This window comes from Oryctolagus cuniculus, chromosome 17 (genome assembly GCF_051225735.1).
Source record: "Oryctolagus cuniculus isolate XC-2025 breed Fujian yellow rabbit chromosome 17, ASM5122573v1, whole genome shotgun sequence".
In the NCBI taxonomy this organism is placed as follows: domain Eukaryota; kingdom Metazoa; phylum Chordata; class Mammalia; order Lagomorpha; family Leporidae; genus Oryctolagus; species Oryctolagus cuniculus.
Window position 1 is genome coordinate 67,149,989 of NC_142883.1, and position 26,810 is coordinate 67,176,798.

Consider the following 26,810-nt stretch of genomic DNA (forward strand, 5'->3'; position numbering starts at 1 on the left):
ACATCCAGGAAGGGCTACCCATGTCCAGGCTACTATGGTGCCTACATCCTCCCTGGTCCCAACAGCCATAGAGAGTGGCTGCAAAGGACAACCCACTGATAAGTCATGTCTGGGGATGCCTTTAATGCCCTCTCCCCAGTCACACCCACCATGCATCCCTCAGAAAGTCAGATCACATCAGCTGACCCACTGAGGGCTCCACTTCACCCTTTCTGGTGTCTGAAGCCCCACAATGACATCAGGCAAAAAGAAATACCCTACTCAGCCCTCACCATCATCAACTTTAGGAGATGCCTGTCTCTACCAGAGAAATTGAGATGTCTGCATAATCCTTGAGATGCTCCCTGGAATGTTCCTTCCCAATACTGGCTCTCACACAGAGTCCTTTCATTATTATAGGCACACAGAAGGGCAGGGATATTGAAGCCAGTATGGGATCTTACCCCAGATGCCAACCATAGACAACAGTGGCATCATGGAGTTCTGCTAACCCTATCGCAGTGATCTTCCCCAGGACATGAGAGTCCAGTGTCAGCCTCTTCAAATCTTCACTCCTCCCAAATAATTAAACTTCTAGCAGTAGGTACTGGGGATTTTTCCAGACTATGGGAGAAGAAGACATGTCTGTACCAAGTGTGCTATAGGCCTAGGTGAACCACTGTTATCATTTCTTGGACAAGGTGGGAATTTAGGTGCCTATTAGCTACGGCAGGATTAGAGAGTAACTCCAACTGCCTTGACTATATGGGGATCACCAGAGAATTGCAGTTTCAGGCCCACTCTTAAATTATACCTTCTACTGAGGGTCAATAGATTCAAACCACTAATGCATGTGAAAGTGCCCACACATTCACAGCTTTCATACACAGTTCAAGACATTCCTTCCCTCTGAGGGCCAGACTACTCTTGAAATGTACAAATTTCTGGTGGAGTGATCAAGTCCCCCTTCTGCCCATAGGGGCAGGCCTGTCTTTGACCCTGGTTCCTGACTGCTCTCACCTGTCTGGTGTTTCCAAGTACAATTGCCCTGAATCACTGTGAGTCTGAATGGGCACCAGTGATCAGGGAGGTAGCAGCCCTTGCCACAGGGAGGACTCTATCCAAAAGTCTTGGGAATGGTGCCTATTCATCTGTCCTACAGTGGTCACCTCCAATTCATTTGTTCCCTGTACCAATGGCACAATGGGCCAGCTCAGACAACTTCCTGGTCAGGAAATCAAATATTACAGATAAGACACCAAAGAAACTAAGCCACACTTGAAACTTTTAGGAGGAAAGGCAAACAGTTTATTACACATGCAGACTTGATGAGAATCATGTCCCAAGTGTCAAACTCAACTCCTAGCTCTCCTTTTTTTTGTATCATAAAATCAGAAAATTAAAGTGAAAGGGTTATTCCATGAGGCACCTAAGCAAGAAGAGATAACCATCTCAAGCATGTAACTGAGCTGACTAGAAAAGAGATATACTTTGGGAATTGCTGACATGCACATTGTTGAATAGTAAAACAAAAAAGTCCCTAAAATGTTCCTGAGCAGACAATCCCTGGCCACATCCTGTCTGAGCTGATAGGGGAGGATAATATGGGCTCCAGCCTTATAACAGGAATCATACCTGGCTGATGCTAACAGATAGCAATTTGGCTGGAGAAAAAAACCTCTGATTGCAATTAATCTAGCAGGGGACAGCCCATAGCAAGATTCCTGCAAGATGAAATGTTTGAGAAACTCAGAAACCTGTACTTCACATTGACATGAGTTCTCCCATGTATATTGAATAGGATGTGTTGTTTGGTCCCCTCCACTGATAACAGTGTGAGGGATTATAAGTAATGGAGGCAGATTCATATAACATTGTGGGGAAGAAGAGCAAAGGAGCAGTAGGTCAGAAGTTTGGAAAGGATGTGGTCCACTATTTGGTGTGGAGTAAGATCTGTCAATGGTGTGTCCTAGGAAAACGGCATGGTTGCATGTTTGTGTCCCCATGAAAGACCCTGCTTCCCCAAGAGAGATTCAGATAGTGCATGTGAGGGAATGGCTGTATCTCATGGGACAGACTAGGAAACAAGGCCATCAGTGAACCTAGAACTGTTTTGAGTTGTGGCCACAAAAATGTTGTCCCTATGTTTTTGTGATCTTTCCATCTCTATAACTATAGGTGATGTCAGCCCACGGGTTGGAAAGATATCATCTCACAGTCATGTAAAATTCTCACTGAGCAGGAGGGAAGATCCAACAGGCTCAGAGAGGCAGTCCAGGGTCATGGAACTGGTAAGTGGTGGAGCTGAGTGACAGAAATGACTTTACCTGCCAAGTCGCAGAGGCTGGGCATTTGGAGTTGAGTTGGCTGCCCCAGCACACAGTGTGGCTGTGAGCACTGGAATGCCCTACACGGGCCATCTTTCCTCCTGTCCATCACCCTCTGTGCTTCCCATGTGTAGATGTACCTTGGTTTTTATGAACATCTGAATACAGCACTGGAAGGAATCCATTGATTTATTCCCTTAATGCATGATTTCCTGGGGCCAGGCCTTGTCAGTGAAGACAGAAAGTTAATGAAGGCAGGCAGTTTTCTTGTAGGGAATGTTTGGACACAGAGGTTCTGGCTGCTGTGCTGTGGTCAGGAGGTTGGAGGAAGGTGACATTATGGTCTCATGTCTATTTTTAGTGCCCTGGCCCTGCTATCACAAAGTTCCACAAATGGTAATTTGGCACATTCTAAGTGTCAAAAGGACCAGGTATTCTCTGAAAGATGTAGGAGAGGGTCCTTCCTTCCTCTTCCTACTTCTGGTGTCTGCTAGAAACCTGTAGAAATAGTTCCTTCTCTTGTAGATACACAACTCTGGACTAGGTCTCCAGCCTTACACAGCTGCCTCTGTGGGTCTGTCCACTTCTCTCTATTTTCCTATGGATCTAAGTATGATCTATAACAAAAAGCTTTCCCACATTTATTTCATTCATGAGATCTCCACTTTGTGAATTCTCTGGTGTTGTAACTGAGATTTTGGCAGAGCTTTCCAACACTCATTACACTCTTTAAGATTTCCCTCAAATGTGAATTCTCTGATGTCTTACGGGTTATGACTTCTAATTAAAGGCATTTCCACATGATTACTTTCAAAGGGTTTATTCCCTATATGAATTTGAAGATGTGCAATGAGGACTGAATTATGGTAAAAGTCTTTCTGAGTCATTACATTCAAAAGATTTCTTGCATGTTAATTCTTTTATGTTTGATGAGGTATGATTGGTACCAGAGGCATATCCACACTTAATGTTTGGTGAGATGTAACTTGCACAAAAAGGCAATGTTGTGGAAAATTCCTGGTGTGAATTCTCTGATGTTTTATTAGTTGTGAATTATAGCAACAGGCTTTCCACCATCATTACATTCATGATGTTGTTATCTAATGATGTGTAGCTTATATTCAAAACATTTTTCACAGTCGTTGTATTCAGAAGGTTTCTCCCCTGTGGGAATTCTGTGAGGAGTTGAGGCTTGAATTTTGGCCAAAGACTTTTCCACAGTCATTGCATTCATACGGTTATTCCTCTGAGCTAATTCTCTGATGAATTATGATGTTTGACTTCTTGCCAAAGGCTTTTCCACAGTTTTTACATTCATAAGGTTTTCTCCTGGGTGAATTTTCTGATGTGGGATGAGATCTGACTGCCTCCAAAAGACTTTTCCACACTCATTACACTCATAAACTTTCTGCCCTGTGTGAATTCTCTGACTTATGAGGCTTGATTTGTGACCAAACCCTTTTGCACAGTCATTGCTTTCATAGGATTTCTCCTTTGTGTGACTTCTCTGATGTCTGATGAGTTCTGATTTGCGCAAAAAGGCTTTTCCACAGTCATTACATTCATAAGATTTCTCCACCGTGTGGGTTCCCTGATGATTTATGAGGGTTGACTTTTGGCCAAAGGCTTTTTCATAGTTATTGCATTCATAAGGTTTTTCCCCTGTCTGAATTCTCTGATGTTGAATGAGATGTGACTTATGCAGAAAGGCTTTTGCACAGTCACTACATTCATAAGGTTTCTCCCCTGTGTGAATTTTCTGATGTCTGATAAGATCTTTCTTCCACATAATTTTTTTCCACAGTCATTGTATTCATAGGTTTTATCTACTGTGTGAATTCTCTGATGTTTGACAAGATAATTTTTCAACAGAAAGGTTTTTCCACGGTCATTACATTCATAAGGTTTTTACTGTGTGAATTCTCTGATGTAGAATAAGATGTGACTTATGCATAAAGACTTTGCCACAGTCATTACCTTCATAATCTTTCTGCCCTGTGTGAATTCTCTGATGAGTTATGAGGTTTGACTTCTGGCCAAAGGCTTTTCCACAGTCATTGCGTTTCTCCCCTGTGTGACTTCTCTGATGCTTTGTGAGGTTTGACTTATGGCAAAAGGCGTTTCCACAATGATTACATTCATAAGGTTTCTCCCCTTTGTGAATTCTCTGATGATATATGAGGTTTGACTTCTGGCCAAAGGATTTTCCACAGTCATTAAATTCATAAGGTTTCTCGCCCGTGTATTCTCTGATGATTTATGAGGTTTGACTTCTGGCCAAAGACTTTCTCACAGTCATTACATTTATAAGATTTCAACCCTGTGTGAATTCTCTGATGTCTAATGAAATCTGACTTCTGGTAAGTGATTTCTACACATTCAATACACACATGAGGGTTTTCCACTACGTGAGTGCTGTGATGGAGGATATGGCAGAATTTATTACTGAATGATTTCCCACAAGTTTTACAGGAATAGGATTTCTTCCCTATATTTGATCTATGATTCATTCTAACATGTGATTGGTAAATGACAGATTCCACAGGCTTGATGTATTTATAAACTTTCTCTCTTCCAGGACTTTGTTGATGCTTACTGAGGTTAGAATTTTTATGGAAATCTTGTACTACTTGAGTTGTCTTGCCAATAGTGGCAGTTGACTTATTATAAGTTTCTACAATAAAAAGCTTCTCAGATTCACAAAATATATTCTTCCTTTTGAAAATTTTCCCTTGTCCAATTTGTTCAAGTACCTGCTCCACGGTTTGAATTTTGTGCTGTTGGTTAAGAGGCTCACAGAATTGGAGACCATTCCCAGGTATCTTGGTAGCATCAAATTTCACTCCAGCTTGTAGTTGATCAGGCCCACAATGGGATACACATTGTGACATATATTGCATTCTTCAGGTTTAATTCCTGAATAGTTTCTTTTTTTGATATTCAGTGTTGGAATATGGCTTGAACTAAAATTAAGTTTTTCCTTAATTTAATCATCTTGGGAGTTGATGTTTTATTATTTTTCATAACATCCTGATTCAGATTTTTGTCCTGACTTTTTTGGTAGATCTTACTCAGATCATTCCTTTCCAAGGCATCTGAAGTGAGAAAAAATTAATGATATCACTAAATCAAATATAATTGTTTCTCCTGGCATACCCATGTAAAATGAATGAAGTTACTTATACCCAAGAGGGATAAGATTTTAACAAAATGAGTACAAGATAATATATATGAACATTATACAGTTTTTTTACATAACACATTAATATATTAAATTGTACCTATAGATTTCACAATGTTCATTAATGATCATATTTACTACCAGAATTTTTTTCAACTATGGCTGAGTGGTTTTTGTGGTAAGATGCCATAAGTCACTGCACAGGATGTCTGTATCCAAAAACAGTACCAGTTTAATCTCAGCCTACCCTGCTTCCAATACAGCTCTCTGCTAATGTATACTAGGAAGTAGCAGATAATGGTTCATGTGCTTGTGATCCTGTGATACATCAGAGATGTGTATTTGGAATTCCAGGCTTTGGGCTTCAGATTAGTCAGACTAACTGTTGTAGGTTTTTGGGGAGGGAGCTAATATAAAATCTCTTTCTCACTGCCATTCTGACTTGTACAAAGATAAAACAACTATATTTTAAAGTTGGACAAATATTTAATAAAAATACTCACTTATTACCTAGAAAACAAATTTTCCCTGTCCTTTTTAAAAAAGATCTATTATGTGTTTTACAGAGAGAGGTAGAGCCAGAGACATTGAGAGTGAGAGAGGTTTTCCATCCACTGGTTCACTCTCTAAACAACCACAAAGGCCAGAGCTCAGCTGATCCGAAGCCAAGAGCCAGGAGCATTTTTTGGGTCTCCCACGCTGGTGCAGAAACCCAAGGGCTTGGGCCATCTTCTAATGCTTTCCCAGGGCATGAGAGAGTTGGAGCAGAAGTGGAGCAGCTGGGACTTGCACCAATGACCATATGGGATGCCACCTCTAGATGCCAGGGCTTTAATGCACTGCACCACAGTGCCAGACACCACTGCCCTTTTTTTTCAGTTCATTTTTTTTAAATATGTGTTTTGTACTTCTTTAATATTTCAACTATCAATATGGGAAAGTTTTACTAGATTATTTACTTGCATGTGGAGAAGAGTGAAATGTGTCTGTATGCCAAGCAGGATCACATTTAAGGGACAACATTTGAATATGTGGTTGTCTCATGTTCTGTCTTCCCAGGAAAACAGCATTTGTGGGAAACCTGACATCCTCAGCTTCTTCGAACTACAACAGTTACAGAAAGTCCCAATAGACCACCTTTGCTATACATTCCCATGTTTAAAGAATTTGTTTCTGCAACCCAGAGTCTGCTCAATTATTGAAAATTGATTTCTAACTCATTGTGAAGACATCAGCCCTGGTTACCTCCTCTCATTTCTTTCTATAAACACTCCTCTGTGATAATTTGAGTTTCTTGAGGTTTTGATCAGTTGTTGATTTTCACATAAAACTTCATTTCCTTTGCCTTTACCAGAGATACTGATCTCCATAGATACTGTAGAATGTCTGTGTCTGAATCACAAGACCAGCTGTCTTCAGGAGTAAGACTTGGGAAAAACTCATGGAAAGAGCACCAGTCAGCATCTGCTGCACTGCTTCTACCTTGGCCTCCCTGCCCATTATGTGCAGACTGACCTGGAAGGCTCTGATGTAGGTATTCTTGCCCCATCCAGGGCTCTGCTCCTTGCTCCAACTTGAAGATCAAGTCAGATTTAGTCATGCAGTGCCCTATTAATGGAAATAATGTAACACTTTGTGAAATCACTATCTTGGGTTAATTAAAGGAGTACAGCTTGGTCCAGGAGCTATGCAACCAGTGCTCCAAACTGAATTCCTTCTCAGGTGGTAGATATTCAAAGTATTCATGGACTCAAATTCAATACCTGTCCCTCATTAAACTATAAATACTGCTCACTTATTTGTCAAATATTGAGAAAATGTTACCATTGGGCATGTGATGAGTATCACTCACCCAAGGAGAGCAGGCTGCTGTAGGTCTCCAGCATCACATCACATCACAGCCAGGTCTTCAAATGCTATCATCATCTGTGATACAACACTCCTGGTCAACAGGTCAACTCTGTCATATAACAGACAATGGCAGTTGTATATCTTCTACATGGGTATGAAGGAAGAAGGAAGGATGTCATTTCATTTCAGATTTGTTGAGCATTTGGACATCTACACAGAAGCATTCAATAGGGGGTCAAACCTATGGTATTAAGGCTGTGAAAGATCCCCAAGCTGGAGGGAAACAGGAATTTCTGTTCACAAAGGCCAGACTATGTCAAGGGCAATTGCACAGTAGGCTGAAAGGGGGACAGCAGTCACTCTGGAATGAGCAATGTTCAGAAGAATGTAGAAGCATTCAGGGAAAAAGACAAGAAACCATCAGGGAAGTTATGAAGGGACTGAACAGAGAAGAATTTCCAGGAAAACACCATGCACAGTCAATGCAATTACGGCAGAGAAAAAATATTTTTTTTAACTTTTATTTAATGAATATAAATTTCCAAAGTACGATTTATGGATTACAATGGCTTCCCCCCCATACCGTCCCTCCCACCCACAACCCTCCCCTTTCCCACTCCCTCTCCCCTTCCATTCACATCAAGATTCATTTTCGATTCTCTTCATATACAGAAGATCAGCTTAGTATACATTAAGTAAGGATTTCAACAGTTTGCTCCCACACAGAAACATAAAGTGAAAAATAATAGATGATTTTTTTTAAATGATGATGAAATCAGATCAGACCTATTGTCATGTTTAATCCCAGTGAGAGTCAAGTTGGGAGTTGATAATTTCTTTTTTTTTTTTAACAGAAGATCAGTTTAGTATGCATTAAGTAAAGATTTCAACAGTTTGCACCCCCATAGAAACACAAAGTGAAATATATTGTTTGAGTACTCGTTATAGCATTAAATCTCAATGCACAGCACATTAAGGACAGAGATCCTACATGAGGAGTAAGTGCACAGGGACTCCTGTTGTTGACTTTACCAATTGACACTCCTGTCTATGGCATCAGTAATCTCCCTATGCTCCAGTCATGAGTTTCCAAGGCTATGGAAGCCCTCTGAGTTCTCCGATTCTTATCTTGTTTAGACAAGGTCATAGTCAAAGTGGAGGTTCTCTCCTCCCTTCAGAGAAAGGTACCTTCTTCTTTGAAGACCTGTTCTTTCCACTGGGATCTCACTCACAGAGATCTTTTGCCAGAGTGTCTTGGCTTTCCATGCCTGAAATACTCTCATGGGCTTTTCAGCCAGATCCGAATGCCTTTAGGGCTGATTCTGAGGCCAGAGTGCTATTTAGGACATCTGCCATTCTATGAGTCTGCTGAGTATCTCACTTCCCATGTTGGATCACTCTCCCCTTTATTTATTCTATCGGTTAGTGTTAGCAGGTACTAGACTTGTTTATGTGCTCCCTTTGACTCTTAGTCCTTTCATTATGATCAATTGTGAACTGAAATTGATCACGTGGAATAGTGAGATGGCATTGGTACATGCCACCTTGATGGGATTGAATTGGAATCCCCTGGTATGTTTCTAACTCTACCATTTGGGGCAAGTCAGCTTGAGCCTGTCCCAAATTATACATCTCTTCCCTCTCTTATTCCCACTCTTATGTTTAACAGGGATCACATTTCAGTTAATTTTCAACACTTAAGAATAACTGTGTGATAATTACAGAATTAAACCAGTCATATTAAGTAGAACAGACAAAAAAACTACTAAGAGGGATAATGTATTAAGTTGTTCATTAACAGTCAGGGCTATGCTGATCAAGCCACCATTTCCCATAGTGTCCACCTCACTCCAACAGGTTTCCCTCTTGGTGTTCAGTCAGTTGTCACCGATCAGGGAGAACATATGGTATTTGTCCCTTTTGAGACTGGCTTACTTCACTCAGCATGATGTGTTCCAGATTCCTCCATTTTGTTGCAAGTGACTGGATTTCGTTGTTTCTTACTGCGGTATAGTATTCTAAAGAGTACATATCCCATAATTTCTTTATCCAGTCTTCCGTTGATGGGCATTTAGGTTGGTTCCAGGTCTTAGCTATTGTGAATTGAGCTGCAATAAACATTAGGGTGCAGACCGCTTTTTTGTTTGCCAATTTAAATTCCTTTGGGTAAATTCCAAGGAGTGGGATGGCTGGGTTGAATGGTAGGGTTATCTTCAGGTTTCTGAGGAATCTCCAGACTGACTTCCATAGTGGCTTGACCAGTTTGCATTCCCACCAACAGTGGGTTAGTGTCCCTTTTTCCCCACATCCTTGCCAGCATCTGTTGTTGGTAGATTTCTGCATGTGAGCCATTCTAACCGGGGTGAGGTGAAACCTCATTGTGGTTTTGATGTGCATTTCCCTGATTGCTAATGACCTTGAACATTTTTTCATGTGCCTATTGGCCATTTGGATTTCCTCTTTTGAAACATGTCTATTGAGGTCCTTGGCCCATCTCTTAAGTGGGTTGTTGGTTTTGTTTTTGTGGAGTTTCTTGATCTCTTTGTAGATTCTGGTTATTAACCCTTTATCTGTTGCATAGTTTGCAAATATTTTTTCCCATTCTGTCGGTTGTCTCTTCACTCTCCTGACTGTTTCTTTTGCAGTACAGAAACTTCTCAATTTGATGCAATCCCAATAGTTGATTTTGGCTTTGACTGCCTGTGCCTCCCGGGTCTTTTCCAGAAATTCTTTGCCTGTGCCAATATCTTGAAGGGTTTCTCCAATGTTCTCTAGTTACTTGATGGTGTCAGGTCGTAGATTTAGGTCTTTAATCCATGTTGAGTGGATTTTTGTGTAAGGTATTAGGTAGGGGTCTTGCTTCATGATTCTGCACATGGAAATCCAATTTTCCCAGCACCATTTATTGAATAGACTGTCCTTGCTCCAGGAATTAGTTTTAGATCCTTGATCAAATATAAGTTGGCTGTAGATGTTTGGGTTGATTTCTGGTGTTTCAATTCTGTTCCATTGGTCTATCCATCTGTTTCTGTACCAGTACCATGCTGTTTTGATTACAACTGCCCTGTAGTATGTCCTGAAATCTGGTATTGTGATGCCTCTGGCTTTGTTTTTGTTGTACAAAAATATTTTAAAAGAGACAGTAGGCGTTTAACTTAGTGTTTATGATGCCAGCTCAGATACTCTATCTCTGCATCAAATTTCCAAAGTTGGATTTCAGTGCCACCTCCAGTTTCCAGCTCCCAGCTAATGCAGACCAGGGGAAGCAATGGTGATGCCAACCAAGAGGGAGGCCTAGATTCCATTCCTGACTCTTGGCTTCAGTTGTGCCCCACCCCTGCTTGATATGATTATTTAGGCAGTGAAGAAGTGCATGGGAGCTCTCTAGCTTTCTCTCAGTCCATCAACTTCTTTCTCTATCAAGCTCATAAATATTTTTAAATAAGGGAGGAGATTCAAGAAGGAATAGAAAGTAGCTTTTGCTTTTTTTATAATGCCCTGACCTAAAGTGCCGGCATCCCAATGGGTGCTGTTTTGAGACACAGCTGCTTTACTTCTGATCTAGCTGGTCTGCTCTGACCTGGGAAAGCAGTAGAAGAAGGCCCAAATGATTGGGCCCTTGAACCCATGTGGGAGACCCAGAAGAAGCTGCTGGCTCCTGGCTTCAGATCAGCGCAGCTCCGGACATTGCAACCAATTGGAGAGTGAACCATCGAATGAAAGATTTCTCCTCTCTTCTCTCTGCCTCTCCTCTCTCTGGGTAACTCTGACTTTCAAATAAATAAATAAATCTTTAAAAAAAATCTTAAAACATAAAAGAACCTGCAGTAGATTATTTCCCCCACATAGTCCTTACTCTACCTTGGAATCAAGTTCAACTCCTCAAACTATTAAGGACTGCATTACTCTAACAATTAAAAAATAAATGCAACTTATTTGTGGTTTAGCCCTAGGTAACTCTTTCCCTTGCAGAATGCTAAGTGTTTATTTCCAGGGTGGCACTAAAACACTGCCCACTACATCATCTGTATAACACTAAAGACTGTATTGGACATCATGACCCCAAAATTTAGAATATTGTCCTTGAAGCTTCAACTGAAACCATATAACAAATATATATTTTGCTATGGCAACAGAAAGATGAGAGACCAAATTGCCTTATCTTGGATAACTGCAATGCTTGATAGTCATGATAAATTCATCATTCATCTTGTTTCTTTATATTCCCTGAGAATAAAATTTATCTTTATTTTTCCATTTCCATTAATAAATTATTATAAATCTAAAAAGAAAACTGACAGCAAGCTGGGGAATAATTACGAAAACCACTTACAGGGGCCAGTGCTATCACACAGTGGATTAAAGCCCTACCCACAGCCAGCATCCCATATGAGTGCCAGTTTGAGTCCCAGCTTCTCCACCTCAGATACAGCTCCTGCTAATATGACTGGGAAAGTACTGGAGTATGACTCAAGTGCATGGACCCCTGCAACTATGCAGGAGACCCAGAAGAATCTCCTGCCTCTTGTCTAGATTGGCTCTGCTCTGACCATTGTGGCCTTTTGCGGAATGAACCAGCAGATGGAAGACTCTCTTTCTCTCTCTCACTTTCTTTCTCTATCACTCTCTATGACTCTGTCTTTCAAATGAATGAAACAAATATGCTTTAAAAAGTACATAATTTGCAGGTGATGTATTAATTTTCTTTGCTCTTTGAAATATCTGGAAGTGCCCTGAATCATACCTGGAAGAAAATGCAAATGCAAGGATTTAAAAGAAAATTTCTTGGCTTTCCTTCTACATTGCTCTGTAGAAAAAGGAGTGATAGAATGAATACAGGATACATAAATAGAGAAAACATCAACTTCACCACAGAGGAATAAATGTCTAAACATGGAAATATATAAGCAAGTGTGCCCACCTCTATTAAGTGGCAGAGATTAACCAGAAGTTATCATTGGTTTAATGAAAGCATTGCCAAAATTTTATTAAATGATAATGTAAAAATAAAAAACCGGGCCACAACAGAGAGCTGGACTGGAAGAGAAGCAATCAGGACAGAACCGGTGCCCCAGTTGGGACCAGAACCTGGAGTGCCAGTGACTCAGGCGGAGGATTAGCCTAGTGATCTGCAGTGCCGGCCAGAAACTTGCCACTGTTAACTTTCATATTCCCATCATTTAAAACAAGAGGCCTTCAAAAAGTTCATGGAAAAAGAATATTTTACTCTAATTCCATTTTCCACCCACTTGTTACAGCCCCTTCATCACAACTAACAGGAAGTAAAGGCATTATTTATTATTATCATCCCTGTTTTACAGGCATGAAGACAAGGGAGGAACAGAAAACTTCAGTGGTTTCTGCCTAGGTAAAGAGATAGTGCCAGACCAGGATTTCAATCTGCTTGCCTGGCAACTAGTTGATTGACATCTTGTCTCAAAAGCATCTCAAATTCAACGTGTCTAAACAGAATTAACTCTTGCCAACTCCCTAAAACTAGGTTTCTTCCAGGTCCCTCCCTCAAGGATCCATGTACACAAGCACAACAAGGTGAACCGGACAACTTTGCTCACACCAACCAGTCATACATACCATTGATTCACCCCTCAAATACTGCCAAATTCACCCATCTTCCTCTAGCTCTTATCACCCCTTTCTGGCCAACCGGTCATCTCTCAGCTGCACGTGACAGCCCATACACACAGTTGTTCCCTCCAATCTACTCTCCAAGCAGCAGCCAGGCTTCCTTTCAGGTTTTATTCTAATCATGTCACTCTTAAGGGATGATTTTTCCATGGTTCTTGCATTTCTGCACATCATCCTTTGTTCTGAAGGATCTTGTGGAGACTTTGTATGTTGAACAGACTTGGAAGCCAAATATGGCTATCTCCCTCCACAGCAAAGGGTAGGCTTGTTTTCTATTCTGTGTAATAAAGAATATGTCTCCTTGGGGTGAGTGTTTGGCATAGCAGTTATGATGATGCTTGCCTGCTCATTGGCACAACAGGTTAAGCCACTGTCTGTGACACCAGCATCCATTATAAATTCTGATTCAAGTCTCAGCTGCTCCACTCCCAATTCAGTTCTCTGTTAATGTGCCTGGGAAAGCAATGGAAGATTGCTCAAGTGTGTGGGCCCCTGCCACCCACATGGGAGACCTGGATGAAGCTCCAGGCTCCTGGTTTCAACCTGCCTCAGCCCAGGACGTTGCAGCCATTTGGGGAGTGAATCAACACATGGAAGATCTCTCTCTCCCCCTCTCTGTAACTCTGCCTCTCAAATAAATATATGTCTTAATACTTAGATATTATTTACATATATATGTATATGTTATATACATCAACCTTAAGACATATATTTACTTGAGAGGCAGAATTACAGAGAGAGGGAGAGATGTCGTCCATCTGCTGGTTCACTCCCCAAGTGACAGAAACAGCTGGAGCTGGGATGATCTGAAGCTAGGAGCTGGGAGCTTCTTCCAGGTCTCCCATGTGGGTACAGGGGCCCAAGCACTTGGGCCATCCTCCACTGTTTTCCCAGGCCACTGGCGGGGAGCTAGATTGGAAGTAGAGCAGCTGGGATTCAAACTGGTGCCCATGTGGGATGCTGGTACTGCAGGCAGACATATCTTTCTATGCCAAAGTTCTGGTCCCAAGACACAAGTCATTTTTTTTTAGTTTGAAAGGCAGAGAGAGTTACATAGAGGCAGAGGCAGAGGTAGAGAGAGAAAGAGAGGTCTTCCATCCACTGATCCACTCCTCACATGGCCATAATGGCTGGAGCTGTGCCAGTCTGAAGCCAGGAGCCAGGAGCCTCTTCCAGGTCACTCATGTGGGTGGCAGGGGTCTAAGGACTTGGGCCATCTTCTACTGCTTTCCAGGTCATAGCAAAGAGCTTTATTGAAGTGGAGCAGCTGGGACTTGAACTGGCACCCATATGGGATGCTGGCACTGCATGCAGAGGCTTTACCCCCTATGCCACAGTACCAGCCCTGAAATAAGTCTTCTAAAAATAAATAAAAAATAGCCCTTGGCACACCCAAATGTTGATTATGAGTGCCTAGGTTTGAGTACCAGCTCCTTCCTGCTAATGTACACCCTGGGAGGCAGCAGGTGATGACTCAAGTACCTGGTTCTCTGCCACTCATATGGGAGATCCATATTGAGTTCAAAGCTCCTGGCTTCAACTGTCCAAGCCCCAGCAGTTTCAGGCATTTGGGGAGAGAACAAGCAGATGGAAGCTCTTTGTCTCTCAAATATATAAAGAAAGAATATGTCTTTCCTCTGGGATAAAGATCAGGAAGATTTACAGTCCATTCTACAAGACTCAAGCTCCTTAAGCTTGAGTTTCTTAAGCTCTTGGCCCATCAGGCAACACAGAGTAGGCAGGCATTACTTGGCCTTTCTCATTGCTCTGTAGGAACTGGGATTCAGATGTAAAAATGACAATACTTTATTGTTATTGCAGGAGTGAAAATGTGTCCTTTCTCTCTAACCCAGGGGTATATTATCTTCTTCCAGCACCCACAAAACTATAACAGATAACTGTTAGCTTGCAAAGAGGGTAAAGCCTCAGTTCTTGACATTACCAACTTAACCCTACTCCACTAAATACTTGAGCAGCATGTCCCTACTGTCAGGATCAAGACCAAACCTGTGACTGTCTCTTAACAAAGTCCTTCCTGCAGGTCATGACTTCCTCTCTGCATCTCCCTGCGTCCATTTCAGCTCACATCTGTTCTTTCTCTCCCATCAAAAATCTCTAAAAATGTGAAATGTTCTTCCATATCTTCTTTCCATTATTAACTATTTTTATTTCTTTAGATCTTGGAACCTCTGATCCCCACACATGTAGACCTCTCCTTTGCAGCACCTATCATGGCTGTGGTTTTATTTTCCTTTGGGTGATTACGTGATCTTGTTTTCTGCTTCTCCAGACAGGAAGAAGAAGGACTCCTACTGAGGTGCTACTTAAGTCTCCAGCCTTGGCCATAGCACAGAAAAGGTCTTCATGGATGAAAACAAACCTACCGGGCCAGTGCTGTGGCTCACTTAGCTAATCTTCCACCTGTGGTACTGGAATCCCATATAGGTGCTGGGTTCTAGTCCCAGTTGCTCCTCTTCCATTCCAGCTCTCTGCTGTGGCCTGGGAAGGCAGTGGAGGATGGCCCAAGTGCTTGGGCCCTGAACTCGTGTCGGAGACCAGGAAGAAGCACTTGGCTCCTGGCTTCAGATCGGCGTAGCTCCAGCCATAGCAGCCATTTGGGGGGTGAATGAGCAGATAGAAGATCCATCTCTCTCTTTGTCTCTCCCTCCTTCTCTGTAACTCTGCCTTTCAAATAAATAAATCTTAAAAAAAAAAAAACAGAAAGAAAGAAAACCAGCCTCCTAACAAGGCTTTAAGACTTCTAATGAGCAGTATGACTGCAGTAGCAGAGAACATTTCATGTCTAAATTTAATGTTTAGATTTTTTCCCAAAAAACTCACTCATAGCTTTATGATGTCCCTGATTTTCTTCCAAACACTATTTAGAAATGTGGATCAAGTTGCTTCTGTCATCTCAGCACAGTACTTACCTTTCTTAAGAATTTTCTTAACTTTCACATAATTCCCTTGTTTAACATACTCAAGAAGCTGAGCTCTAGGGAGTCATTTCTTAAGGTACTAAGCTGAACAGGACAGGGTACTGGAAGATGAACAGTCCGTGACATCCTGTTTCAAAAGAGAACAACAGGCCTATTCTAACTGAGCTAGAAATGCAATGAAGAAACTTAGATTCTTTCACATGTAGAAACTTGCCCACTTTGATAAATACAGTTGTCTCTGGGTATCAGTGGAGATCTGGGTCCAGGATTCCTCCCCCTAACCCCAGTAATCCCTCAATGCTCAAGTCCTTTTTATAAAAATGGTAGAGTGTTTGCATATAGCCCAGATTCATTCTATCCTATACTTTAAATTATCTCTGGACTATTTATAATAGCTAATATATACATGCTATATAAATAGTTGTTATATTGTATTGTTCAGGAAAAATGACAAGAAAAAAGTCTGTACACATTTTGTGCAGATGCTATTTATTTCTTGAGGATATTTTTTATCTTTGGTTGGTTTAATTCATGGATGTGGGACTCATGGATACAAAGGGCCAACTGTAATGAAGAAGATTATGTAAAAATTAATGAAATTCTATGAGATTGATGAGACTGAAGAACTGACTATTCATCAGCATTTCTCTCTCTATCTCTGTCTCTGCCTCTCTGTAACTGCCTTTTTTTAATTTTTTTTTATTTTTTGACAGGCAGAGTGGATAGTGAGAGAGAGAGACAGAGAGAAAGGTCTTCCTTTTGCCGTTGGTTCACCTTCCAATGGCTGCCGCAGCCGGCGCGCTGGGGCTGGTACATCACACTGATACGAAGCCAGGAGCCAGGTGCTTCTCCTGGTCTCCCATGGGGTGCAGGGCCCAAGGACTCGGGCCATCCTCCACTGCACTCCCGGACCACAGCAGAGAGCTGGCCTGGAAGAGGGGCAACCAGGACAGAATCCGGCGCCCTGACCAGAACTAGAACCGGGTGTGCCAGTGCTGCAGGTGGAGGATTAGCTTATTGAGCTGTGGCGCCAGCCTGTAACTGCCTTTCAAATAAATGGATAAATTCTAAAAAAAAAAAAAAAAGAAGAATTTAACATTGTGTCATTAAGATAATTTTTATTTTTGTTTATCTGCTTTCTCCCATTTTATCTAATTGTTTAATTTTTAATTATTTTTTAAATTTTGGAAACTATTGACTTTGAAATGTTAGAACACAAATATGCAGTCATTATATATTTAAGATTGGGGGTAGATACGTGGCACAGCAGTTGAGTTGCTGTTTGGGATGCCAGCATCCCATATCACAGCACCTGGTTTGAGTCCTGGCTATTCCACTTCCTGCTAATACGTACCCTGGGAGGCAGCAGATGATGGCTCAAGTATATATATATATATATATGGAGAGAGAGGACAGTATTAAGTAGTAGTTAAGTTCATACTTCAGACTCTGAAGTTCTGGCTCTGTTACTTCCCTGTTACCTTAGAGAAATTATCCAACACTGATACACTTCCACGTCTTCATCTGTAAAATGCAGCTTAAAATAACCAGATGGTTGTTGAGCATTTCAAGTGAGCTAATATGTGTAGTGTCCTTAGAATAGTGCCTGGCACACCAGGAGTTCTCTGTAGTTGCTAGCTATTACTGTACACAATAACCATGCACAGACATTTTACTTTGTACACTTTGAAACTATACTTGACTATCATTCATACAAAATCAAGTGTTGTACCTACTGCTATGATTTGAATGTGTCCCCCAAAGTTCATGTATTGGAAACTTGATCACCAATGTGAAGCTACTGGAAGTTGGGACCTTTAAGAGCTACTTAGGTTATGTTTACTCCCTCCTCATGAATGGAATGAATGCTGTTATTGTTGAGGGAACAAGTTTTTTTTTTTTTTTTTTAATTCATTCATAGGAATACGTTCCCTATAAATGGATCAGTTCAGGGCCCATTTTGCACCTCCCACTGTCCCTGTACTTCTCCACCTCCCACTCCTGCTGCCTCTCATCCTGCAGTGATGCAGAAAAAAGGCCCTCGGGGCAGCGCTGTGGTGCAGTGGGTTAATGCCCTGGCCTGCAGCGCCAGCATCCCATATGAGCACCGGTTCGAGTCCCAGCTGCTCCAATTCCTATCCAGCTCTCTGCTATGGCCTGGGATAGCAATAGAAGATGGCCCAAGTCCTTGGGCCCATGCACTCACGTGGGAGACTATGAAAAATAATTCCTGTGCATTATCAATTGCCTAGAGGCCTGTGCTATGCCGCAGTAGGTTAAAAACACAGCCTACAGCACTGGCCAAATGGATGGCAGTTGAAGTCCCATCTGCTCCCTTTCTCATCCAGCTCTAGGAAAATAGCAGAAGATACTTGGACTCCTGCACCCCCATGCAATACCCAGACCACATCCACACAGAGAGCCAAGAACCAATAACAAACAAAAGTCGTGAAAAAGGATACTGAAATCTACTATTCAAACACCAACACCAGGAGAAAATGCAAATGCAGTCCCCCACTACCAGAAGCCACACAGCTGAGTTTCCCACATTTGGGGAAATTGGAGAAATCAGCGCATCGGGAGTGCAATGCATAAGCCTCATCCTGGAAAAACTACCTTCGTGATTGTGGCATATCCCCCTGCCAGGTAAGTATGAGTTGCAGGTGCCCCCAGCATGGGCCCAGTGATGCATACACACTGTACAGTTCGGGTCGTTCCTGAAACGACTCTGGGGCTTTACCTGCGAATTACCAACCAAAAGAAAAGAGATTTTCACACTATAGCTTAGTACTTGTGATAAAGATGATATGACTATGTCTTCAGGGAACGCACTTCCAAAATCGCTCGGAGTCTTTAATCTACATACTCCACCTCCTGGAGTCACGTCATACGCAGGCCCAGCCCCGCTGGGCGCACGCCAGCGGCTTCCTCTCGGCGGACCGCGCCCTTTATCCCGTTTACCTGCTCCTCCTGCCCGCGCTGAGGAACCTGAAACCGGGTTATTTTTCTGACAAAAAGGCAGCCTTCCCCCAGCTTTTCGCGTAGCCAAAGACCTTCAGGTAGACAGCTGAGAGCTCAACTTTAGCAAACGGGCATGGATAGGATTTTATTCCCGAGGCAACTTCATGCCTTCCCAGTACACTGACGCTCCAAGCAGACCATCTCTGTTGCAAGCGAGGAACAGGGCGTGCTAGCTGGGTGTATGTACTGCAGAGTAGGGGTTCTGGAACCCAAGATCTGGACTGCAACTCAGTGTTCACACTGGACAACTCTAGACAAGGTTCTAGCCACTGAACCTGTTTGGAAAATACGCATCACTGACCTTGGAGAAGTACTTGTGATAATTAAACCAAATAAAGTAGCAAAGCAACAGCCTAAACTGTAACACATAATTATAACTTGTGAATCTGGCAACCCAATGAAAACCTGAAAACAAACCAATACTAACAGCCACCATCCACTACTGAGTGCTTACTATGCACCCCACTTTACATGTTATCTTTGTAACTCAGGTGGGAGTTAGAATCTTTTTTTTTATTTGTTTCACAAATAAAGAACCCTGAAGCATGACAAAACTTAATTGCTTGCCAGACTTTAAAAACCCTTTGCCTTCTCCCCCCCCCCCCCCCTTTTGACAGCTCTCATCTTTTGGTTCAATCCCCAAATGCACACAACGACCAGGAATGGGCCCGGACAAAGCCACCCTCGAGTCCCAGCTCCACTCCCAATTCCAGCTTCCTGATGATGTGCACCCTGGGAGGTAGTGATAGCTCAGGAGTTGTGTTCCCAGCTGGAAATCCAGGCTCCTAGTTTTGGCCTGCCCCAGCCCTGTCTGTTGGCAGGTATTTGGGAGGAGAACCAGCAGATGAACAATGGATCTCTGTCAGTCTGTCTCTCTGCCTTTCAAACAAAAATAACTGCTAAACAAGGAAGGATGGGAAGGAGGGAGGGAAGGAACTTAGAGACAAAGGGATAAAGTGTTTTGTTTTTTTTTTGTTTTTTTTTTTTTTTTTTGGACAGGCAGAGTTAGTGAGAGAGAGACAGAGAGAAAGGTCTTCCTTCTGTTGGTTCACCAACCCAAATGGCTGCTACAGTCGGCGCGCTGCGCTGATCTGAAGCCAGGAGCCAGGTGCTTCTCCTGGTCTCCCATGTGGGTGCAAGGCCCAGGCACTTGGGCCATCCTCCACTGCCTTCCCAGGCCACAGCAGAGAGCTGGACTGGAAGAGGAGCAACTGGGACAGAATCCAGCGCTCTGACAGGGACTAGAACCTGGAGTACCAGCACCGCAGGCAGAGGATCAGCCTAGTGAGCCATGGCGCTGGCCAGGGATAAAGATTTTAAGGAGAGGCTCTCCAAGTTTGGACAAACTCCAAAAAGATAAACTACTGGATGGAGACCTTCATTCATTACTCAGAAAAGAATGAAGAGCCCTGCTCACAGAGAAAAACCGAAATGTCTAGGAGAAAGCATCCTGCATTTGAGTGCATTGGCCTAGTCACATCAGATGCAATTTATTTACTTGTTCAGTTTCTAGGTGTGTCCCTTCAAGCAGAGCCTGTATTTATAAATTTACTCTATTTTCTTTGTTTCCTTTTGTCCTCCTTTGGCATTTAGTAAAATGCTGACTTTCTTTTTTTTTAATTTTTTGACAGGCAGAGTGGACAGTGAGAGAGAGAGAGAAAGGTCTTCCTTTGCCGTTGGTTCACCCTCCAATGGCTGCCGTGGCCGGCGCTCTGCGGCCGGCGCACCGCGCTGATCCGATGGCAGGAGCCAGGAGCCAGGTGCTTTTCCTGGTCTCCCATGGGGTGCAGGGCCCAAGGACTTGGGCCATCCTCCACTGCACTCCCTGGCCACAGCAGAGAGCTGGCCTGGAAGAAGGGCAACCGGGACAGAATCCGGCGCCCCAACCGGGACTAGAACCCGGTGTGCCGGCACCACAAGGCGGAGGATTAGCCTAGTGAGCCACGGCGCCGGCCCCAAAATGCTGACTTTTAAGGAGGAGTAAGTTCAAGAGACCTATACAGTTCAATATTGTGACTATACTTAATAACTATCTATTGCTATCTTGAAAATTCCTGAGAGTAATATTTTTTTTGCTAATCTGTCTTTAAGATGTATTTATTTGAAAGACAGAGTGACAGAGAGAGAGGGAGAGACAGAGATCTTTGATCTGCCAGTTCACTCCCCAAATGGCTGCAGCAGTGGTGGGCCTAAGTACATGGGGCATCCTCTGCTGTTTTCCCAGGAGCATCAGCAGGCAACTGAATTGGAAGCAGAGCAGCTGGGACTTGAACTATTGCTCCAATGTGGTATGCCAGTGTTGTAGACAGCAGTTTAACCCACTGTATCACAATGCTGACCCCTGGTCAATCTTTTTTAGATAGAGCTCATATCCTCTGGTTCACCTGCTGAATGCCCATGACAGCTGGGGCCAGGCCAGGTCAGAAGTTGGGAGCTGGAAGCTCAATCGAGGTCTCCCACATGAGTGGGTGGGAGGGACATAGTACCCAAGCCATCACTTGCTCCCTACCAGGATGTACATTAGCAGGAGGCTGAACTCAGAAGCTGAACCTGGGACTCAAACCCAGGTAGTCTAATATGGGATGCTGGCACCCCTAGCTTAAAAGCTTATCTGCTAGGCCAAATGCCCACCCTGACAGTGATTTTAAGTGTTTTCACCGCAAACAAGTGATAAGTATGCCAGGTAACACATATGTTAATTAGTTCAATTTAGTTGTTCCATAATGTATTCATATTTCTAAACAATATGCTATATACAATAAACATAAACATCTTTTCTTTGTCAATTAAGAGAATGTCAACCTGAAAGGTGTGAGGAAAAAGGAAGGGAGAGCTTCAGTTTTGGAGTGCAGCAGGCCCAAAGCTTGGGAGAGACAGATTGTGCAGTGAATGAATGTCTGCAATGGAAAAAGCCAATGGAGCAAGCTAGAACTACATTAGGAGTCAAGTGCATCTAGAGCTTAGGCTGGCTCAGCAGTTAAGTGAAAACTCAGACTTTATGGCAAAAGGGAGACACAGAAGAGTTTTCAGGTGAGTAATGATTGGTTGCTTTTTACTTTTTATAATAAAGATATATTTACTTATTGGAAAGACACAGAGAGAGAGAAGGTGATAGATCATGCATCCATTGGTTCATTCCCCCAAATGGCTGCAATGGCAAGGGCAGGCCAGGCAGAAGCCAGGAGCTTCATCTGGAACTCCCAAATGGGTGCAGGGGTCCAAGTAGTTGGGCCATCTTCCACTGCTTTCTCGAGCCCATTAGCAGGGAGCAGGATTGGAAGTGGAGCAGCCAGACTGGAATCGGCACTTATGGGGGATCCTGGTGTCCCAGGCAGAAGCTTTACCCACTATACCACAATGCTGGGCCCCGGTTAGGCTTTTTATATATTTTTAAAGAAAGATTTATTTGGGGCCAGTACTAATGTGCCTGGAAGGGCTGTGAAAGATGGCCCCAGCCACTCACATGGGAGACCTGAATGGAATTCCTAGCTGGCCCAGCACTGACCGTGAAGTGATGGCCATTTGGGGAGTAAACCAACAGATGGAGATCTCTGTATTTCCTCACCACTATCACTCTGCCTCTCTTTTTCTTTCTCTTCTCTTCTCTTCTCTTCTCTTCTCTTCTCTTCTCTTCTCTTCTCTTCTCTTCTCTTCTCTTCTCTTCTCTTCTCCTTCCTTCCTTCCTTCCTTCCTTCCTTGATTTATTTACTTATTTAAAGGCAGAGTTACAGAGAGGCAGAGGTAGAGAGAGAGGTCTTCCATCCACTGGTTCACTCCCCAATTGGCCGCAATGGCCGGAGCTGCGCTGATCCAAAGGCAGGAGCTAGGAGTTTCTTCTGAGTCTCCCACATGGGTGCAGGGCCCCAAGCACTTGGGCCATCTTCTACTGCTTTCCCAGGCCTTAGCAGAGAACTGGATCAGAAGAGGAGCAGCCAGGACTAAAACCAGCGCCATATGGGATGCCGGCACCGCAGGCGCCAGCTTTACCTGCTTCTCTTTACACATGTTTTTAATTTCTTCTACCCAGGTGTTTCAAAACTTCTCCACATTTAAACATTTCTCAATGACAGTGGCATTACTCCCAAAGGGAAGTCTTGAAAATCTGTGGGGATGTATTTTGTACAGTCATGCCAAACACTTGCATATTGAGGGAGATCAGAAGAGGAAATCCTAAAGTATACTTGAGTTTATTTCCAGGTGGCTATTCTGAGGCACTGCAGACACAAGAATGACACTAAAAAAGTAGTCCTTTTGTAAAAGTAAACTCACATCTATATATGCTAGTAAACAGTGGGTGCAACGAAGGCTTTTCTATCTATTTGTCTAGGAAAGATCTTTTCACAAGAGATTGGGGATCTGGCATTTGGCCCTGACAAAGAGTATTGCAGGTGACCTTCAGGTGAGTGTTACCTGGGAGACATTATCTGCATAGGACCACCTTTGTTCAGTAGTCCCTCACACTTCTATGACATGCTTTACCACCTACCCACCCAGGAAACCTCAAGCTCCTATTTCTGTAGCTCAAAATGCTATTTGAGCTTCAATCTTCTGAGCCCTTTCTTTGAGCCTCATACTTTGTTATCTCATGTCTCTGCATGCTAATAAATACAGGAATGAAAGGAAAAGCTTCCCCTGGAATGCAATGACGACAAACAGATTACACAGGAGAAGATACATAGATCTATTATGTGTTTAGTGGTGATTACAGTGCAGTTACCCACTACCCAAACAAATCGGGAGCTTACAATGCTTTTTCATAAGGTAGGGAAAGAAGAGTCAATGAGAACAATTTTTAGGGAGACAGTGAATGATTTTTAGAGAAATTCAGTGGGCCTGGAGAAACATACAATGACCTGGGACAAAGTCCACTGCGTTTGCAGAACAGATAATGGATTGTAAATGATTCTCTTTAGTACTGAATGGACCAAAATAGAAAGCAATAGTATGTGGCAATTCCTCCAACCCATCTTGGGAGTGTTCTGTAACAGCAGGAAGCTGGAATTAGAACCAAAGCTGGAGGCCAGTGCTGTAGTGCAGCGGGTTAAAGCCCTGGTCTGAAGCGCTGGTATCCCCTATGGATGTCGGTTCTAGTCCTAGTTGCTCTTCTTCCCATCCAGCTCTTTGCTATGGCCTGGGAAAGCAGTAGAAGATGGCCCAAGTCCTTGTGCCCCTGTACCTGAGTGGAAGACTTGGAATAAGCTCCTGCCTCCTGACTTTGGATCAGCGCAGCTCTGGCCGTTGCAGCCAACTGGGTAGTAAACCAGAGGATGGAAGACCTCTCTCTTTCTCTCTTTCTCTGCCTCTCCTCTCTCTTTGTAACTCTTTGAAATAAATAAATAAATCTTAATTTTTTTTTTTTATTTGAGAGGTAGAGTTACAGAGAAAAACATCTCCCATCCACTGGTTCACTCCCCAAATGGACACAATGGCTGGTGCTGGGCAGGCCATAAGCAGGGAGCTGGAGCAGAAGTGTAGCAGCCAGGATTCGAACTGGCACCCATATGGAATGCCAGAGGCTTTAATGCAGTAGACAAGGCACAGCCCCTGTTAAATGCTTAAGTAGAAAGGACTAACAAATAGTGACCCAAAACTACAATGCAATTGGTTGGATTTAGAGAAAAATCACTGTTCAAGAGAATAGCATACCCTGGCTGTTTCAGAATTCAAATCAACCTAGAGAACCAGCACAAGAAACCTAATTGCTCTTTTCTCAAAATAGCAATATGATCCAGATGGATGCCCATGCTGAGGAAAATCACCTCAGTCACAAGGCAAAAAAAAAAAAGAGAGACCTCAGCAGACAATGCTCTACACCAAACCAGCACAATACCTATAAACTTGTCAACCAAATTACATAAAATGGCCCTTATGTCTAAAAAACACCCCTTCACAAGAGCAGTTAGCTGCTGTAAGAGCTTCATTCAAAGGCACAACTTCCCTCACAATGACTAACCTTTACAGTACTGAAAACTTTTCTTCAGACCAAAGAAAACAGGGGAGAGCACGAACACAGTTCCCCACTACCACAAATTATGCAGTCAAGTTTCCCACATTTGGGGAAATTGCAGGGGTCAGCACATCCTGAGTGCAATGGATGAGCCTCACACTGGGAAGAAGACCATCATAATCATGGTATCTCCCCTGCCAGGTAAGTATGAGTTGTTGAGTCCTGAGGTCTGTCATAGCCTGCTGTACACAGCACTGTTTACATATGGTCTCCACATAAATGTTCGGCTAAAAGCTGCATATAATGATGTGAAATTAATCAAAACACTCTGAAACCTATGAAAAATCAGCAGCCTTTGAAAATTCCCCAAATTACACTCTGAGACATACAAGCATGGAAGAAGCACCCTTTCCCAGTCTGCACTGCAATTCTTCATCTACATATCACCCGCCTCCACAGATGACGTCAGCCCTGGGACTCACTTTCCGCATTCACAATCAGTCCTTCCTCTTTCCCTAAAGACGAAGCTCGTAAACAGTGTAATGGCATGCGATACTTTTTTCTTTGTAAAGATTTATTTATTTACTTGAAAGGCAGAGTGACAGAAAGAGAGATCTTCTATCTGTTGTTTCATTCCCCCAAATGCCTGCAACAGCTGGGTCTAGGCCAGGCTGAAGCTACGAGCCAGGAAAGCCATCCATGTCTATCACACATGTAGCAGGAACCCAAGTACCTGGCCATCCTCCTCTGCCTTCCAAGGTGTCTTAGCAGGGAGCTTTATGGGAAGCACCAAGAAGCAGGGACTCAAACTGGCACACCCCAAAGGGGTTGCCAGCAGTACAAGGCTAGCCCTAGCATGATAATTCTTGCTGTTTCTTTTCACCTTGCAGCCTACTAGCACACTATTGTTGACGTTTTCTTTCATAAACGTAGTAATCAGATGCTTATTTTTTGAGTGTGGATATATGTAATAGTAATAAAGTTATATGTAATTATATTTAATAGTACTAAACATAATAATGGTAGTAGCTGGGAACACGTACATGGCACTTATTATATGTCAGACACTGTTCTAAGTATTTTACATAATGTAAACACATTAATCTTCATAATCATTCTATGAGGTAGGTACAACTGTTATCTCCATCTTTACAACAGGCACAGAAAGAGTACCTTTAAATTTAATAGTATATCCAGCCTTATTCCACTTGATGAACACATTTTTTAAATGCTCACAGTCGGGCCTGGCGCCGTGGCTCACTTGGCTAATCCTCCGCCTGTGGCGCTGGTATCTCATATGGGCGCTGGGTTCTAGTCTCGGTTGCTCCTCTTCCAGTCCAGCTCTCTGCTGTGGCCAAGGAGGGCAGTGGAGGATGGCCCAAGTGCTTGGGCCCTGCACCCGCATGGGAGACCAGGAGGAAGCACCTGGCTCCTGGCTTTGGATCGGCGCAGCGCCAGCCATAGCGGCCATTTGGGTTGGTGAACCAACAGAAGGAAGACCTTTCTCTCTCTCTCTCTCTCTCTCTCTCTCTCTCTCTCTAATTCTACCTGTCAAATAAATAAATAAATAAAATCTTTGAAAAAATAACTAAATGTTCACAATCCATTTCATCCATTCATTCGACAAGAGTTTGCTGTATTCCTATTGTTAGGGCCTTAAGAGTGGTAAAATGTGTAAGGATTAATCTCTCTTTCTGAAGAACCCAGAACCCAGGGAAGTAGAAAAGATAAGGCAAATGAAAATAAGAAACCCGGAGCCACCTGCAGTGCTGGCATCCTTTATGAGTCTTGGCTACTCCACTTCCGATTCAGTTCTCTGCTAAAGTGCCTGGGAAAGAAGCTGAAGATGGCCCAAGTTCTTGGCCTCCTGTACCCCTGTGGGAGACCTGGAAGAAGCTCTGGGCCCCTGGCTTCAGATC

At 43.0% G+C, this 26,810-nt stretch overlaps 2 non-coding genes across 2 annotated transcripts; both read right to left on the reverse strand.

The window, feature by feature from the left end:
- Positions 1–18,414: 18,414 nt before the first annotated feature.
- LOC149121339 (U1 spliceosomal RNA) lies at positions 18,415–18,577 on the reverse strand. The gene has a single exon (XR_016224435.1). It is a non-coding gene; the product is annotated as a U1 spliceosomal RNA (small nuclear RNA).
- Positions 18,578–24,936: 6,359 nt separating this feature from the next.
- On the reverse strand, positions 24,937–25,100 carry LOC138848399 (U1 spliceosomal RNA). The gene has a single exon (XR_016224433.1). It is a non-coding gene; the product is annotated as a U1 spliceosomal RNA (small nuclear RNA).
- Between the last annotated feature and the right edge of the window lie 1,710 nt (positions 25,101–26,810).